The following is a 6,000-nucleotide window of genomic DNA, read 5'->3' as shown; positions in this document are numbered from 1 at the left end:
CAGATACACCAGAAGAGGGCATCAGATCTCTTTACAGATGGTTGTGAGCCACCATGTGGTTGCTGGGAATTGAACTCATGACCTCTGGAAGAGCAGTCGGGTGCTCTTAACCACTGAGCCATCTCTCCAGCCCTATTTTTGTTTTTGCAAAGACTAGTTTCTATGGGTGGTTTAAATGATTTAGTTATGAGGCTACTGTGTTGGCATATTGTGGAAGATTAGCAAAGAGAAACTTGAAAGTCACTGCTTGTTTGTCTTTGTGGACTCAAAGAGGGAACCCCAGGGCAGGCGGATGTTGTAATGGAGAACGGTGAACCATGGAGTCCCTAGCAGCCGACTAGACTGGCGAGGGTGAGGAGGGCGGTGGGAAGTGAGGGCGCCGGGGAGGTCTGCAGCTCAGCCGAAGTGCCCTGTGCTCCATTCCCGTTTCAGTGACAGTTAGAGGTCTCGGGTGAATGATTTTGAGGGTAATGTAAACGGAGGGTGTGGGGCTGGAGATGTAGCCCGAGTCTGTAGTGTGAGCGCAGGCTTGGCGCACGAAGCCCTGGGGGTGATCCCTGCATGGCGCCACACACCTCTGATTTTAGCAGTAAGGCATGTCAGGAGAGGTTGAAAGTGATCAGTGGGCTCGAGGCCCGCTTGAGACACAGGAGACCCTGTTTCAAGAGAGAAAAGAAAGGTGCTGAGGCTTCGGAACCTGACTGGGGGTTGGAAGGGAAGGAAGAACTGACATACAGAGAAGCTGGCGTCAGTGCTGTAAGCACTTCTGAAGGAGCCAAGGTCCCACCACACCACGGAGCTCAGGGAGGAGCTGGCTGGTCAGCACGAGGCGCCTGTAGGAAGCAGCCTCAGGTGCTAAACTTCCTGGGGAAGGAGGCTGAAGGTCCTGGTTTTTGTACATACTGACCAGTTGTTGTTAAACACAGAATGTGGTCAGGAGGAAGGCTTTGGCAGTCTCAAGCCTGACCTATGTATGGGGAAACGCTGTGTCAATTTCCCCTAAGTTCAGGGCCTTGTACTTGTTGGCTGCATCCATGACAACAATACACAATCACTCACAACTTCATTCCGGGTGTCTTCTGTTCCCTAGAGCCTTGGGTCTGTCTACAAGAAGCAGGAAAGCTCTAGCTGTCAAGAGAGAAAGGAGAAGTGCGGCTTAACAAGGACAGGGCCGACAGTCTCCTTGAAAGGTCCCTGGCACTTCCCAGACAACAGAGAACAACTTTGAACAATGAATACACACACTGTGCAGGGTGCTGGTTTTGCTTCCATTTCTAGTGTGTGACTTGTGCTGTGGAATGGTTCTGAGTGTGGGGTGTGACCCACTAAGGTGTGCACTCACACCAAGGTGTCGGGGGGGGGGGCGGGGGCATAGCATTGACTCTATGTGGGAAAACAGAGTGTGGGCCAAGCACACAGGCTCTTAGTTGAGGACTCAGTGGGAACCTGCTTCTGCCGAAGGATATGAATATCTAACACTTCCCAAGGTCTGTTCATTTTGTCCTTCTATATATGAGAAAGAGAAAGCGAGTGGAAAATACTCAGGGCAATTTGAGGTCACTGGCCTCAATTGTTTTGATAAATAGTGAAACATGAAAAACACAGGGAAGGAGGAAAAGCACACTAAACACCACTGGTCGTCAACCATTCTCAGAGCAGACTGCTTGTGTTTTTCAGAAGCTTTCCTGTGATGAGTGAAATCTTAAAATGGGAAAATGTGTCGTTACCCTCACTTCCTAAACTGCAAGTTGGGCATTACTGGACTGATCAGGATAGTTTGCTTCCAGAACATTCTGACTTCTTTGTAGCTTTTAACTAGTTCTCTGCTAATCTTCTTTAGTTAGTCTTCGTTCGCACAGCTATAGGACCCTTCATCTAGCACTGCTGTGCTCAAACTATTACGGAAGTAACCGGGGGTGGGGAGCTAAGGTGAGATTAACTGAGTTAGGCCTTTGGGGACCTCAGCTGTTAAGGCCTAGGTAAAATGTTAAGGCCTAGATGACTATTACTTGTCTAGCCTTCCATTTTGTGCTGTTACTAATGTCATAAGGAAACTTTCTCATATGCTGTTACTAGGATATTCTGTGTTTTGGTGCTCTTGGAACCAATCACAACAGAAAACCAGTTAGAACTGCTTTGTACAGTTCAGCTCCATAAAAAGCTTGGACCCAAACCAACTGCCAGGCAGTACTTCCTGTACCCGTGTACGAGCTTTAATGGTGTTTGTCTTTATCAGATTCTCTTGGGATGGGCCCTAGTATAAGAGAGACACTCAAACAACATAAGAAACTATTTGAAATAAGACTTCCATTTTGAGTAGGGGTTGAATAAAGTTTAAGTTCCCAAGAACTCCCTGGGTAACTGACATCCACTAGGCAGAAAGAGACATGTATGTGAGTGACTGACATCATGGTTGGCAAGTTAAATCATGACGAGGCAAATTCCCTGATGTAATTGAATATCCCAACCAATGGGAACAGGAGATAAAAAAAAAAAAAGACATGTTCCTATGACATCCCCACCCCTAAATCCTGATTGGTGGAATACGTTGGCATGGGCGTTTGTAGATCTCTGGTTTAGAAGTTCTACAGGATCCTGACACAAGGTGGAAGTTCAGCTCCCCAGTCTTCACTGTAGCCCCGATTGATTAGTCCTGAGGCGTATGCTAAATAATTCCTGTCTGCCTGAGGTCAGTTTCATGTGGTTTGTGAGGTGGCTCCTGGACCCCAACACCACCAGTGAGGCCACACATGGAAAGACCCCTTTGATTTGTGTCAGGTCTGGATAACCATATTCCAGCAGAAATGATAGTTTCAACTTATTTTTAGTTTGTACCTCTTCCCGAACCGCATGATAACACATGATTTCCTTCACCAGGAATTTAAAGCACTATGATTGAATAATTTTAGAATCAAAGGGAAATCCATAACTGTTCTATTATTAGCAGTGGAAACTGAAACCATCGTTACTCTTTTCCAGTCTTTTTTCCTATCAGTAGTTCATTGGTATCACCCTCTTCCCAGACACCTACCTGTCTCATCTCAGCCTTTTGCTGCCTGCCTGCCTGCCTGCCTGCCTGCCTGCCTGCCTGCCTGCCTGCCTGCCTGCCTGCCTGCCTGCCTGCCTGCCTATCTATCTATCTATCTATCTATCTATCTATCTATCTATCTATCTATCTATCTATCTATCTATCTATGTGAGACAAGGTTCATTCAGGCTGGCCTCAACGCTGCCTCCCGAGTGCTGGAATTATAGGCACATGTCGTCATTCTTCATGCTTGGCTCTTGATGTGGTTTTGGGAACTGAAAGCAAGGTCTTCTGCATGGAGGCACGTGCCCTATGAGCAGTAACAAACACCCACAACGGTCTTTAAGGGACGGCATAGGTAAGTACTGGGAATTGAACCTTGTGTACTGGACAAGCACTTTAATTTTCTTCATTGTAGCCTAACGGGGTGGCACACACTTTTAATCCCAGCACTCAGGAAGCAGAGGCAGGTGGATCTCTTAGTTTTAAGCCAGCCAGGTCTACAGAACAAATTCCAGGACAGACAGATCTACACAGAGAATCCTATCTAAACAAACAAACAAAACAACCCCAAAACAAGAATAAAACAAACATCTGCATTGTGTCAGGCATCAGGTCCCTCCTGTTCTAAAACCAATTTATGTCTAGAATTTGCATCGTTTTTTCCTTATTCCCACTCCCAGATCAAGCCTACTCCATCATCTTCAGTAGTTTCCATCTCCCCACATCGCCCGCCGCCACAAATGCCCGTGTCATCCACTGGCACTCAGGGCATGGCGTAGAGGGAAGCATCTGACTCAGGATCAGCACATTCCGTCAGCCTGGGAGGCCGTTAGCACATGCTCCACTGTTGTTCTGCTCACCTCTCATTTGCTGTCACCAGAGAACAAGCTCCTGCTGTGTGTGCACGACAGAGAACACAGCCGGATCCCATTGCCTTCAGAAATGTGGTGCTTCTGCACACGAACACGCTTCCTTAATACAGCTTTGTTGAGACGGGTTTGCCAGGTGGCACTGAGAGGACTACATAGGGCTGGTCCTGAACTTGCAATCCTCCAATATCAGCCCTTTAGGTGTGAGAATTACAGGTACCAGCCACAACATGTAGTATTACAGAACTTTCTTGGATCCGTCAGCCACCAAATAAAGACACAAAGACTTATTTTTATTATAGCTCAGGTCTTAGCTTAAGCTCCCTCCCAGCTAGCTCATCTAACGTATCCATGTATTCTAGTCCACATCTGCTCCTTGTTACCTCTCCCTCACTCTCCTTGTTACCTGTCTGACTCTCCCCGTGTCATGCTGTGGATCGTCCCACCAGGATTCTGCTCCTCAAGGTCCCTATACCTGCCTGGAAGTCTCGCCTTCCCTTTCCTTCCTCAGCTACTGGCTGTCAGCCAACATTAAGCCAATCACTTGGAGTGGTGTGGCTTTGACAGAGGAGGTTTGTGACTCAGGGGTTTGAGGTCAAGCCAGTTCACTTCTGCTGTCTGTGGATCAAGATGCGGACCTCTTGGCTCCTTTGCCAGCACCATGTCTACCTGCGTGGTGCCATGCTTGCTGCCATGTTGAGACTGGACTGAGCCTCTGAACTGTAAGCCAGCCACAGTGGAATGGTTTCCTTTATAAGTTGCTTTGATCATGGTGTCTTTTCACAGCAATAAAATTCAAACTAAACCAACCCACAACCAAGTATTCAGACAGAGCCTTTGGGGACCATTCTCGTTCAAAGCAGCACACTCTACTAGCCTCCATGGGTGTGTAGCCATATTATAATGTAAAATTCACTTGGTCCAACTTCAAAGGTCCGCATAGTCTTTCATAGTCTTAACATTGTTCATCTCTGGCCTCACATGTACAGTTCTGTGTACATACTTATACACGCATACACACAGAATCTCAAATGAGAGAGAGCGAGTGAGTGAGAGAAAGCGAGAGAGCGAGAGAGCGAGAGAGCGAGAGAGCGAGAGAGCGAGAGAGAGAGAGAGAGAGAGGATCCCAAAGATCAAACAAGCCAGGCATGGTGGTTCTTGTTTGTAATCTCACAGCAGGATCCACAGGCAGCAGGAAAAGTGAGAGACACTGGGCTTGACTTGACCTTTTGAAACCTCAAAGCCCACCCCTAGCAACATACATGCTCCAACCAGGCCACTCCTCCTATTCCTTCTCAAGCAGTGCCACATCCTGATGAGCAAGCCTTCAAATACATGAGCCTATAGTGGCCATTCTTGTTCAAACCACTGCAGTAGCTAAGGCATGTTAATCTCAGTTATTGTTCCACATGCATAGTCACCCCTTTTTGGAGATAAGATTTCCTGCTCACCTGGAAGTCTTCCAGGTAAGTAAGGTACACTGGGATCCTGAGAGCCTGTCTCCTCTTCATGGGTGTTGAAATGAAAGTGTGTGCTGCCTTAACTAACTTTTTCCCCCCTTCAAGAATTCTGTGTTCAGGAATCAGACTGAGGTCCTAGAGCTTGGGAGGCAAGCACTTTGCTGACTGTGTTATTTCCCCAGTCCCTGCAGTCATCTCTAAAACCTGTTTTTATTTATAGTATCAGTTGTGAATCCAATTATGTATTGTACTGTACATTGAAAGACAATCGCTGCAGACCTGATGTAAATCTTCCCACAGTACTTCTGTTTCCAGAGTTAAAAGGCGACTCCAGCCTCTACTCACCATGGCTCTGCTCCCTGCCTACCTTCTAGAATTTTCTTTTACATGCTATCATCTAGTTCATTTGAGATCCCAAACATACCAGTCTCTTCCTCCTTGATTCCTTTGTATTTCTATCTTATTTTCTTTCAGTATTTTTCTGTTTTACAGAGCTGTCTCATGTAATCTGAGGATGCCCCTCCTTAACCATCCAACAGGAAAAGCCCTGTCTTCCTGCCCCAGGAAAGCCAGCACTCTCTCCCTCATTCCGCCACTTTATGTAGCTCACTTAGGATCTGAACTTGGACAAATCATCCTT

The 6,000-nt window shown here is 46.9% G+C and overlaps 1 long non-coding RNA gene across 1 annotated transcript; it reads left to right on the top strand.

The window, feature by feature from the left end:
• Window positions 1–2,509: 2,509 nt before the first annotated feature.
• On the top strand, window positions 2,510–4,199 carry LOC134485605 (uncharacterized). Its single transcript, XR_010063774.1, has 2 exons — window positions 2,510–2,689; window positions 3,024–4,199. It is a non-coding gene; the product is annotated as an uncharacterized LOC134485605 (long non-coding RNA).
• Window positions 4,200–6,000: the final 1,801 nt, after the last annotated feature.

The sequence above is a fragment of the Rattus norvegicus genome, chromosome 2 (assembly GCF_036323735.1).
Source record: "Rattus norvegicus strain BN/NHsdMcwi chromosome 2, GRCr8, whole genome shotgun sequence".
Lineage (NCBI taxonomy): Eukaryota > Metazoa > Chordata > Mammalia > Rodentia > Muridae > Rattus > Rattus norvegicus.
The sequence above is the reverse complement of the archived record's forward strand: the minus strand, read 5'-3'. Positions and strand labels throughout refer to the sequence as shown.